The sequence below is a fragment of the Sinocyclocheilus rhinocerous genome, unplaced genomic scaffold (genome assembly GCF_001515625.1).
Source record: "Sinocyclocheilus rhinocerous isolate Xijiao unplaced genomic scaffold, SAMN03320098_v1.1 scaffold548, whole genome shotgun sequence".
In the NCBI taxonomy this organism is placed as follows: Eukaryota; Metazoa; Chordata; class Actinopteri; order Cypriniformes; family Cyprinidae; genus Sinocyclocheilus; species Sinocyclocheilus rhinocerous.
The window spans coordinates 109,507-122,594 of NW_015664702.1; the positions used below are offsets into that span (position 1 = coordinate 109,507).

At 38.1% G+C, this 13,088-nt stretch overlaps 1 protein-coding gene across 13 annotated transcripts in view; it reads left to right on the top strand.

The window, feature by feature from the left end:
• Positions 1–1,915: 1,915 nt before the first annotated feature.
• mbnl2 (muscleblind-like splicing regulator 2) overlaps positions 1,916–13,088 on the top strand; it is a 77,247-nt gene continuing 66,074 nt past the window's right edge. For 8 of the 13 annotated variants that reach the window (XM_016541222.1, XM_016541227.1, XM_016541228.1 and 5 more), the window contains exon 1: positions 1,916–2,166. The gene's annotated coding sequence lies outside the window, so the exon portion shown is untranslated. Of the gene's footprint in view, positions 2,167–5,252; positions 5,421–8,008; positions 8,243–8,270; positions 8,328–13,088 lie in introns of those variants that run through there. The other 5 variants (XM_016541229.1, XM_016541233.1, XM_016541225.1 and 2 more) reach the window with 4 other exon arrangements.

Here is a 13,088-nt window from a genome sequence, read left to right on the forward strand (position 1 = left end):
GTGAAAAACCTCTTTTTAGAAGCTTTATTTTTGAGAGTGTTGACAGTAATTTTCCACAGCACACCAAACCCGGCAGCCGGTGATGAGGTGACTGGGTTCTGACTTCTAATAATTTAATTTGCTCATGGCATGTGCACTGGAGAAAATAATAGTATCAGTGAGTTCCAGTTCATTCTAGGAATGTTTCTGACACTCTCCCACATCTTCTGCTTACAAGAAGAAAATCCAGACGTGCTCTAACCAGTGAATCGTCATCAATTCAATATCCTTCAGTCCGTTAGGTTATTTAGTGTGTTTAGGCATATACAACGGCTATATGATAAACGACCATCCTCGTAATACCTATCAATACATATTTGCAATCATTTATTTCTTAAAGGTTGCCATTCAGTCACCTTTAAGTTGACATTAATTAATGATCTGCCAACCTAATGACTTTCCTCTGGGACAGAAATGTTGGCAAATCAATTATTTTAATGCAGAAAGTCTTGATTAAGGGTTCGCCCAAGTGCTAATACATTACAATTCAGTTCAGATGCCTTAATGAATGACATATTCATCATTTTGGATTGATTCTGCAGTTTTTTTTTTCTTCTAAAGTAGACGACTTTCTCAGGTTCCAGCATGGGAAAGTGTTCAGATAATCATTTATCAAATGCAAAACCTTTGAGGTGATTACATGCCTTGTATTCTTCACGAGTTGTCCCAATTAAAGTGAGGTATTTTTACTGTACTTCAAGAGGAAAGAGATGAGCTGGAAAACAAATACATCTTAATAGCCTACATCTATTTGTAGTCCTTCACTTTCCAACAGGGAATGGCAAACAAAACACAGTGCAGTCACCGTGTTCAATTTAAAGTTATTAGTTGTCTTTATTACGCTCATAAGAGCTTACCTTTTATTACTTTATGCAGTTCTTGTTTGATTATGCTATTAAAATGTTTTCCAGTTACGCTAAAGTGATAACATGTAAATTAACCGATTTTACTCCAATAATAGAAATTATTTTACATTTTATGACTAATCTATTGGCTCCATTTTCCATTATGCATTTACATGTGTATATCTACATTTAAACTTTTAGAAAAATATAGACGTTAATCTCAAAGTTAAGGGCTAAAACATCAGACTAGGAATGGTCAGTGACATCAAATATTTGAAAAATATTCCTAGTTTTGTTTGTGGCATTTAATAGCAAGTAAAAGATACCCACAAGCAAATTTGTGCTTTGTTTTCAGTTTTAATGAACTAGTCTGCATATATTTTCTCTACACATTTTCTCTCTTTTTTGTACTGCTGCACCATTATTTAATCGTTTTACATTGCCCTTGTAAAATCTATCCCACATAAACCTGCCCCTAACGTCTATAATTTATCATTATGGATTATTCTAATTGCCTTCATTACTTTTCAGTTAAGCACTTCCGGTCTTTATCTTAAAAGTAATAACTTTCATAATATCATGGCACAGGGGCCTCTGGGCACACAGGGCTCTCACTCACTTGACATGTAAACTGTTGCGGATTCAGCCGTCCGAATCTAATCGTCACCATCTAAGATGAACAACAGGCCTTCAGCTTGTTGATTTAACAGCACTGTAGCCCACATCCATTGTACCCTCAGGAGATTCACTGTTGTTTCCACGGCAACAAGCAGACCCTTGCCCTTCCCAGGGCTCCTGACATTCATTTGGACTAAACCACCTCAGACTGTAAATAGGGGGGAATTAACACAACTGATAAGACAAGTATTTTGACTAGATATCATAAACTACAATTAGCAGCAGCTTTTAAATTTCTTAAGACATATAAATGATAAAAGTAGTTATATGGAATACATTTATGGTATAATTATTGTTTCAAAGTAGCAACCTCCCCCCTTTCCCAGTCACATGACCTGGTCCCTCCTCCCACGAGCTGTCAGAGCAGCTTGTTGCATGACCAGCTTTTTGGTAAACTAACTAGAGTTCGGCGTTAAAATCTAAACCAGTTGCCTGACAAATCGCGCTTCGCGTGGACCGACGAGAATGTTCGCTTCGGTTAAAAAACAAGCCTTAATTCCCTTGACTTAACGAGTCATTTGCCGCAGTTTCCATCGAGCTCTTTTGCCGTCTGCGTGATTTGTGGTCAAGAAACAGCACAGCAGCGGCAGGTCATGATAACCAGGTAAGCGGCAGGTTCAATTCAAGCGTTTTAAGTTGTCGACAAAGTAGCGCGGTAGGTTATTTGTAACGCGCAGTCGGTTTATAGTCGATACAGTGTCTCAAATGTCGATACAATGTTTGTCATTGCAGAGACCGCGCGCGTTTTGCTAGCGTTGGGCTCGTCGCTCAGTGATGTCGACACGGGTTTAGTAAATGTTGTGTGTTGCCTTGTTGTTTCCGAGCGAGAGATAATAAGTAGTTAAGGAAAAAAACAAACAAAAATAATGTTACGCGATAGAGCGCGAGAGGTTTACAGGTTTGCGTGAAATGGCCACGAGCTACAGCGGGAACGCTCGCGTACTGGGCCGTCGTTAAATCACCGTGACATTGAATTTGTTAAAATCGATGAAAAATACGCGTTGACAGCTCATTCCTGAGGATTGTTTTAGTTGACAGCTCTTGCCTTTTTCCCCCGCGTCATTGCTCCGTTACTTCGTGACGGGAATTATTTCATAAAATATAAATCACGTCAGTTTAGAAATCGTCCGCCGAGCTCTGACGCGATTACAGTTTGTTTCTGAGCATAAAACAATATAAATGATGATGGCTTCGTCGCTGCATTCGTTAGCATGGCTAAAAAGAAAATCAGCGTCGGCAGCTCATATTTCACACTTGTTCGTGTTGAAATTAACAGCGTTCGCGTCATAGTTCCTTGAGGATTATTTATTAGAATTTTTCGCGTCAGGTTATAAATCGGCGGAGCTAATCGGTTTGATATTTCATTTAAAATAATGACTTTAAGAACAGTTTTTTTTTCTTGCTTTAACGCACACGCAGATTGAGAGATAACATAATAACACAAATGATAAGGATGAGTTTAGCAATATTTGTTACTTTAGACTTCACGTGCTTAAGTTGGTCTTTTCCCCGCGTCATCGCTGCGTGAGGAGAATGAAATAGAATAAATCACCCTGGATCGTTTCTGTCTGGAACAGTTACTTGATATGCACGCACAGATATAGACATACGGTTCACCCATCAAAACTAGTCCCGTCATGAAACCGCTCCCAAATCCCTCGCCACACCCCTTGCGCGCGCCGAGCACGTGAGAGCACGACAACTAGTGCGTTATCATCATCATCATCACCACCAACACGCAACTACTAGAACGCTTCTATTATGAACGCAGCTGTCAATGCGTCGCGTCCTAATTTAATTGCGTCGCGTCGGCCGGTTTCTGAAGACGGGATGAGGAAAGTATATCATGGTACAGTAATAGTAGGCTATTGGATATGAATGCCATGGTAGTTTTTTTTTAAAATATATACCATAGTAGCATACTTTGATCACCATATTAATGTCACGTAGCATCATATTGTCATGGTATCTGTTGAAATAACATGGTCTTATCATACAGTGTCCAAACAAGTATTATTAGTTAGCTGAGACATGCAGATGAAAGGTGCTGAGAGACATAGATATGGAAGAGGATATATGCTAAGATGCTTTGCTAAATCTCAATAAGCATAATGCAAGTATGACCCAAATAGCAATCTAATTCCATGATCTAATTTTTATTTGCCCTAACAGCAGGTACTGCACCTTTCTCGTTGTTTTAGTAAATTAAGCCTCTGTCTGATAGTCTGCGCATGGTGGCTGTTCAATGCAGGATAATGGTTCGTGTTCAGTGAGGATGTCTAATGGGGGTAATTAGTTACCTTTGGGTTTTAGAAACCTGCGTTATTTAGTTTTGCATCGCAGTGTAATGAACAGTTTACTGTAGACATGTTTTAAAAACCACAAAGAGCAGAGCTCTTCAAGAAGTCATGTAAAAGATGAAAATGTATAAGTATTGCATTTTAAGGAGCTTAAGTTATGCAAAATTATTCAATGTCTCTCACACATTAACAAGTGTTAAGTATGATTAAAATGTAATGGTGTTTACATTGCAAAGCTGTTAAAAATAAGTATTGTCGTGCAAACTACTGTATATACTGTAATTGCATTATTAATTTGGTACAATATATATGCTGTTATAGGCCAGGTTTGAAATGCAACACTCAGAAGATCCCTGACCTACAATTTTGTATGCAAATGTAGTGGAGGTTAAATTCAGATGCATTTGCATCAGGCTTGTCCCATGCAAAAACCTTTAAATGAATGCTTACTGATGTGAATTGTCTTTTTGCATTTCCATTATTAATTTAGCAAATGAATTTATCTGAATTTACCCAAAGCAAAAGAAAAATGCAAGCAATTAATTGCAAGGGGCTTTAAGGACAGTTATGTTACTGTTAATACATCAGGCCTTCATTTGGTTCATCTCTCTAAAATCTGTCAAATAGCTTCATCATGACAGATCGGCATGCTGCTAGGAATCGATTATAGTGTGAAACGGGAAGCTCAGAGGTGGTTTACATTTCTGTAGAACATTAACAATGTGACACATTTGATAAAGTAATCATTAAACGAACTTGAAATGGTGATATGTACGGTAATAGAATAGATGTATTAGTCAGAGCTGCCCAAATAAATGAGGAAATCTAGAACTTGTATATCAAATATTTAGGCTTAATGTCTCAATCTGTAAACAATTAGATAAGCTTAACGTCCTCTCCGAAGGGAATCCATGGGTTTAGGCTTTATATCAGAAAGGATGTCATGGGTTCGTTGAATTATTCACTAGTGACGGTAAACGATGCTGAACCTTAAATTGTAAAATAATGTCAACATTGCACAATTTAATTTCCTCAAGTTTCCTGAAAGATGCATGCAACTGATTTTTTGTTAAAATAGCATTGCCTAATTGGACTAGTGGACCAAAGCAAACACATAAACCTGTATAATTTTTTAGCTAAGTTAACTTCCTTGGCGAGATGCAGGTGTGTTAATTATTTGACCGAATCGTTCAGCCTTGATTCTATATGTCAAATGAGCAATTTGAGCAATAAACAGCATTAAACCAGTTGGGCTGTTTAGTGTAATCACATAGTTGACTGTCAGGGTTAGCAGGGTTAGTTGGCAGCCGCATGTGTGGCTCGCCTCATTGACGTTTAAGCAGTGCATTGTTTTAACATCATTTGCCGTTGCCTTTGTAAAAGCACTTTGGCTGTCACATAATTGCAGTGCGCCTGCGGGAATGTGAGCCCCTAAAAGCACGAGGCTACAGCTGTTCTATTGATTGGGATGGAAACATTGTAAAGCGGCGTCTGACTCATCACTTCTACCCCACTGCATCATCCCTCACGTGACGCCGAGAGGCTTCCTGTCATGAAGGTAGGGAGGGGAGGACGTGTCCTCGTCGCCCTACGGTAACGATGCTCATTGTCATAGCGATGTGTTGCCAGGGGATGCAGAGACCTTGGAGGCAGGCAGAGCTGCTGCGTTTGACGGAGGTGTTAGACGTGCGAGAGAATTCAAAGTCTTTCTTTGTTGCGACAACACAAACACTTCCTTGAGGGCAGATGTGCTTTGAAACGGCCTTGAAGGAATAGTTCATAAATGCAGATTTTGTCATCATTTACTTACCCCCGTAGCATTCCAAACTTGTGTTATTTGCTTTCTTTTGTGAAACACAAAAGAAGACGGTGGGAAGAAAGTTCATGCTGCTCTTTTCCATGCAATCAAAGTACATGGTGTGATTGAACCTGTCAAGTTCAAAAGGACAAATAAGCAGCATAAAATTAGTCCTTATGATTCCTGCACACTATTTAAAGTCTTCTGAAATCATACGATAGATTTGCATTAGGAAATGAACAAAATTAATGCAGATGTTCAATGATAATCTTCCTCTTTGCTGGAGCTCTTAAATTTTATTCTTGTGTTCAACTCAAAAATGCTCCTTTTAATGTATCACTCAAGTTTTGAATGGGGACTGGAGATTTTTTCTTTATTTTTTTTAGTAGTTTCTTTTTTAAGTAGTTTTTATTATTTTTATTTTTATTTCTGTTTTATTTATTTTAGTATATATGATAAATGTTGCTTTGGCAGCTGGCTGATTATTATTATTATTTTTTATAAAATATGTAAAAATGACACCTAACCGGTAGGGGTGTGCGATATGACGTCTCCACAATCGGCTTTTGAAGAAATATCATAGTATCGTGCTACAGCTCACGTTCTATCATCAATAGCCTATACTGTACATTCACATCAAAAGGTAACTCGGCGGTAGTTAAACACTCACGGGACACTGCACTTATTCGCAATCACAAAAGTACAGTTGCTGGTTAATCATTTCATTCACGTGCTGTTCTGACATGCGCTTGTTCTGAGCGCGTAGGTACAGCTGAAGCGTGCGCATTAAAAACAGCGCCTGATTACTGGACTAAGTTATATTTTGTGCTAATACTGTAAAACACACAAGGTTTACATATAGACTCAGTTGGTTATGTCTAAAGTGAAAGTAAACAGTTGAGAGAAAAACAGATGCGTGCCTGTATATTAGATGCATGCAGGTCTTAAAGGGACAGGAGAATAATTCACTCAAAAATAAAATTTCTGTTATTATTTACTCACTCACATGTTGTTCCAAACCTGTATTCATTTCTTTCTTGTGCTGAACACAAAAGAGGATATTTTAAAGAATGTGGTAACCAAAAAGTAGCTGGTCCACATTGACATTGATAGCAGGAAAAAAATTACTATGGAAGTCACTGTGGACCAGCAACTGTTTTACCCACGTTCTTCAACATAACATTTATGTTCAACAGAAGAAAGAAACTCATTCAGGTTTGAAAAACAACTTGAGAGTAAGTAAAAAATTTTTGGGGTGAACAATCCCTTTAATGTTAATAAAACAGCAGCAATAACTGTTACACAGTTGCTTAAATAAGAATCAATGTATAATTGATGTATTTAATGTTTTATTTTTATATTTGTTAATTCAATTTCTTGAATGCTCCAGCTGATTCGCCCACCCCTACTAACCAGCCATGAGCAGTTTTGCTATACTAATATTGTTTTTATTTATTTTAATATTTTCCATTTTTCTTTTAATTTTAGTTAATTTTTATTTATTTTTTAATGTTTGTATAGTTTTTATTTCTGTTTTATATATTTTTTATATTTAGCTATTTTTATTTTTATTGTTTTTTTTTTTATCTAACTTAAACTAAATTAAAATGAGAAATATTACCTTAGCAACTAGCTGAAATATTTTATTGTTTTTTGTTATATGTAAAAATATAAAATGTAATCTAAAAGTCTTTTATATTATTATATAAAATATGTTTTTATATTTTATTTTATTTCAGTTATCATTTACATTAAGTTACAAAAAGATATTTTTTTTATGTTTTTAGATTTAGTTGACTAATAACTTTAGTTATATGTTAAGTCAAGTTTTCAGCCGTGCAAATGATGAAAACCCCCATTTTTTTTTGTCCACCACTTGGTTTTCATCACATTGCATAGCCCGTCCACACGGAAAATTAATTGGACCGATATCCCGCTTCTCATGCTTATTGAACATTTTAAAGTGCCAATGATTAAGTTTTTTATTGTGTTTTTGTCCTTTTTGTAGCATACAGTATGCATTCAGATTTGTATTCCATTGAAGAAAGAAAACCAGGGTTGAAGCAATTATTCATTCAAAGTGCCAAATTTGTGCACATTGCTGTTTGTAAAATATTTCCAGTAATCTCCAGTCTAGAGTTTGGTAAAGTTGGGGAAAAGATATCAATCCTCTGTTGCCAGGGCGTAAAAATGGGGGAATACCTCTAAGCTCAGCATTCAGGAGCCTGTCATCGGAAGCTCTGAGGTCAGCCTGCCAGTTCGGGGAAACTCGGCCAACAACAGAGCCTCAGAGAGGGAATGTGGGATGCTATTGGCTAGACTGCGGATGGGCGGTCTCTTGCCGGAGGCAGTCTGGCAGGAAGGGGTTGGTTGCAGGAGAGGAGGGGAGGGGTGTGGGAATGGCTGGAAATGTTTCAGCCAGATAGTTGAGCAGCGAGCAGACGCTCTGGTGCTTTCTGCGCTGTTGCTGAGAGAAAATCCCTGTCTTGGCATGGGCCATTCGCGCAGGGAATGACAACGGTTCACGTGGTCATATATATACCGGGAGAGCGTGAAGTGAAGGAGTCCGATCGCCGCAGCAGGTGAGCGAGAGAGAGCAAGAGAGAGAGGGAGAGAGAGAGAGAGAGAGAGACGTGGAGAGGAAGGAGGCTTCATTATTCCAGCAAGGTGGGAGGAGTAGGGAACATTTTATCCTTTAAAGTTCCGTCTGTTTTTCCCAACACGAGGAATTTTGCTGCAATATGCTGCATGCGGGCAGGGGTGTGGAAAGAGAGGGAGGGAAATCTGAGAGGAGGTGTGGATTTGTGTCAGTAAGTTACTCTGCCTTTAACCCATGTGTATCCCAAATCTTTCCGGTTTCTTTCAGTCGGAACATCTCTAAAGTAGTTTCAGTACAATTTGGACTGATTTGTGTCTCAAACGGAAGACATATTTGTGCAGTTTACAAATATTTTGGTTTTCTGTAATTCCAAGGAAATTATTCCGAAGGTAATGGTCCAGTTAGCAATGGCTTAATGCAAATTTAATGAATGCCAGCATCTTTCATGTTGGCCTGATCAGACCTCCGGTTTTACTACAGTCCAGACTTTAAAAGAGCAGGACCTGCACCATGGCAGGAAAAGGCTGCATTTGTGTCGAACATTTGGCAAACGTGTTGGGAGGAAGAGCGTGTTTTTTTTAAAAGAAAGAGACTGACTCTCCCTTCCCCTTAAAAAAAGCATAAAAACAGTTGGCAAACGTGTTGGGAGGAAGAGCGTGTTTTTTTTTAAAGAGAGAGACTGACTCTGCCCTTCCCGTTAAAAAAGCATGAAAACAGTCCACTGACTCTTTATTAGCCAAAGCCTTGAGAGCAACAGTGCCTTTCTGAATCGATCCGAAACACATTTAGACAGACTCCGAAAGGTAATTAGCCTGCACCTTTTAAGGCTTTACAACTGCCAGGCGTGTTTCATGAACAAATTACCCTTTATTATGAGACTATTTTAGCGGCGGCGCTGTATTGCGCACTTGTAAAGAGAACCGAGACTTTGTGCCAACATCTTCACGTCAAGGCGAAAGTTTGTTGTAGAAGGGAGTGAGTATTAAACTCAAGCTCATGTTGTGTTTTCATAACTGGGGCAATTGTATCCTCCTTCACCAGCCTTTAAAGGTAAGTTAGTGTCATAATTAGCTTTTTCCTTTGGTAGGTTGTGGGATAGCTAGTCTTTGAAAACACAATGCAAATGTCTGTCAGTCGCTAAGTAGATCAGATCTGTGTCTAAATGATCTTCTTAATTAAATTGCACATCAGCTTCACACAGCCCGAGGATATGAGCGCCGTACCAGCCAGACATGGCTGCCATCCACAACGCTATAAATAACTAGAGACGATGATCTGGGGGATAAAAGCAGCCTTGGTGTTATGAAGATAATAACTTGGGTCACCAAGATTCAGTTTTACATTAAGGCTATTATCATATGACACACCCGTTTTTGCTGACCACATTGAATCAAGGCTGCTGCCCTTTCCAAACTGCATGTGCAGCGATTACTGTCCCATATCAAGCCTTGCAGAGTTGCGGATTGTTTTAAATATGATCATTTGTTTTTAATTACATTATTGTGTGATTGTTTATCAGAAGACTTTTCCATTATCGCTTTATATTCATTTAGCTGAAAGGAATGATGGCACTGCGTGATCTAATTACTGAAACATATGACTTTAATGAATGCTTACAGCCATTCAGCTCTTGACTATGAAGATATTAAGCTCTTTTAAGTTGCATGATTAAAATGGCTGGTTGTGGTTATTTAAAGTAATTTGCAGGTCCAGCTGTAGAAAATGTGGCCTAGTTTTATTCTTGTGATGAAGCCGTTACTTCCACATTGACTTTGTCCTTGGCCTCTATGATATGATCATGCCATTGTACAAAATCATCAGCAATGAAAAGCATGTTTTTCACAAAACAGTTCAGTCTAAACCCCTGCAGCCAATTTCATTGGCAAAAAATTTCAGACTTCTTGGATTCAGTTCAGAGTTCAGAAAAATGGATGGATCCAATTGCTACAAACAGTATCTAGCCTATCATGTGCTACCAATGATATATTGAGATTAAGGTTGGGGTTTGGGTTAGGCTTTGCGTTTAGTATTTATTTCAGTGTTGGGGTCTGCATTTAACAGGGTTGGGATATCGAATCACGTCAATGAAAACCAATAACTTTATGCATGACGTAATGGTCAACAGGAGGCTAATTAGATTTGGTGAAGTCCAAAAATTATGAAAATGTCTAACAATTCAGCATCCACCTCCTGTGCAAATTAAGAGATGACCAGTATTATGTAATGCCAGCTGACTTAGGCAACCCAAATCCTGATCTGATGCCACGGAAGATTACCCGACATTCATCCTCTGGATTTGGAACCGTTATTATTATAACAAAAGAGGCTGTTTGAATGGGCAGAACCAGTTTGGAAAAGCCTGCTCTTGTGGCCCCAATGCAAGTTCGTGTAACTGTAATTTTGAACTGCTCAACTAAAGTTGTAAATGGAATTGTTCATATGTTTCATCATAGATGTGGAATTTGTATTGGTTTTCCTGCTTGTTAATTAGCAGATGCCTTTAATCAAAGGGTCACGTTTCTTTCTCAAGGGGTCTCAAACTCATTCAAAACACGCTAAATGGTTGGACTGAAGTGGCAGTCTTTGTATTATCAGTTTACCTAATTTATCACAAATTAATTAGCAACCTAGTTATGTACCACACAAGTATCCCAAAAGGTTACGTTGGTTTTTGAGAGCAAAAAAATGGAGCAGAAATTGATTGTATCCATCTTAAATTGATTCGATTGTGAAAATTGGACTCTTTGTTAGAGGGGGAGGGATGAATGAATAGTAAGAAGACTTGATGATGTCATCTGAAAAGGAAAGTTGTTTGCAACCTGTTTTACTTCTGTGTTTCAAAGCAAAAATGGGGCAGAAATGGATTTTATCTATCTGAAATGAGTTGGATTGTGAAAAGCGGGCTTTTTATGGTGGTCTGAGGGGGAGGGGCTAAATCATAAGAGGGCTTGATGATGTCATCTGAAAAGGAAAGTTGTTCACAACCCGTTTAACTTATGTGTTTCAAAGCAAAATGGAGCAAAAAATTATTTTATCCATCTGAAATGGATTGTGAAAAGTGGGCTTTAAATGGTGGTTAGTAGGGGTGGGAGCAAAAATCGATCCATCGATGCATCGCGATTCTCTCTCCAACAATTCTGGATCGATTCTGAGAATTTCAGAATCGAATCTGACCTTAGTTTTTAACCAGATGAGGTTGAGTTTGCTTTAGAAACACCCGTATTCTGCTTGCTTCCAATTCCTCACACACATACACCACTTGAACCTTCCGTAAAAATCATAAAGTTCGGAAAGGTTGAAGCTAATTACAAGGACATGCGCGGGCTTCATTGCACCGGATGCGCTGTGAGAGACGCGCGCTTTGTTTGATGTTACACTTGAAGTGTGCGGTCTCGCCCGTCGGTATTTTCCTTACAAATGCTCTACGAAGTCATCATTTATGTGGTTTGGAATGCAGTGGACTTATATATTTAAAATATGAACCTCGCTAACAGAAGGCTGCTTTCAATTTCAAATGCTGACGGCGCTTTGTTTGTGAAGACTGCTCGCGCATGCGGCTGTGCGCGACTCCGTGTAAGTGGTTTAATGCACTTGCGTCTCAAAATGGTTTTAAGACGCAAAATTAATGTAAACACAGCCACTTATGTCTTAAGGGATTAAACGGACAGGACAAACCACATTACTTCTTATCTTTCAAAAGAGATCCGTGCGTGAGTGCAGCTTAATAGATTTCCCGCTGTCTATGATGTCATAGTAAAAAAACAACAGTAAAGATGAAGAAAAATCACTCACAGTTCTTGAATGGAAAACGTTCAGATAATCTTAAATACTGAAAGCACTCTTTGTTTGTAATATGTTTTATGTTTCTATGCACCTCTTTATTGCTACTTGCTTGTATGTTTTGAAGTTATATTAGTTTAAAATTCCTAACATACAACTGTTTTAATAATTTTTTTCAATTTATAATTATTCAAAAAAGTACTTAATTACTTATATAAGGATATGTAAATGTAAGGATTTTAAGATTCTCAAGTCGGTAAGCCAGTTATGTCTTAAGGGATTAAACGGACAGGACAAACCACATTACTTCTTATCTTTCAAAAGAGATCCGTGCGTGAGTGCAGCTTAATAGATTTCCCGCTGTCTATGATGTCATAGTAAAAAAACAACAGTAAAGATGAAGAAAAATCACTCACAGTTCTTGAATGGAAAACGTTCAGATAATCTTAAATACTGAAAGCACTCTTTGTTTGTAATATGTTTTTATGCTCCTCTTTATTACTTGCTACTTGCTTGTATGTTTTGAAGTTATATTACTTTAAAATTCTTAATGTACAACTGTTTTAATAAATTGTAATTGTAATTATTTAAAAAAGTACTTAATTACTTATGTAAGGATATGTAAATGTAAGGATTTTAAGATTCTCAAGTCGGTAAACTAATTAATTAAAAGATTCCCACCCCTAGTGGTTAGAGGGGGAGGGGCTAAAAATAAGAGGGCTTGATGATGTCATCTGAAAAGGAAAGTTGTTTCAGAGGCAAACTTATGTGTATAGTTCGTAATGTTGACTCCCTGTTGACTTGGATTGGGTAACTTGAATTGCTTGAATTGCCTTCCCTGCGGTGATGTAAGATCTGATATTTTACTTTTTTTTTGTGATAATAGATAATTGAGATAATTGCATGCCCGGCTTTGCTGTTCAGCCAGGCATTCTCCTCCGGAAGCACTAATCATTGTGGGGAAGGGTGGGGGTGTACAGACAGCGCTAATCTCTGCAGGTCACAACAAGGATAGCGCAGCCACCTTCCTACCTGCACACCATCTGTCT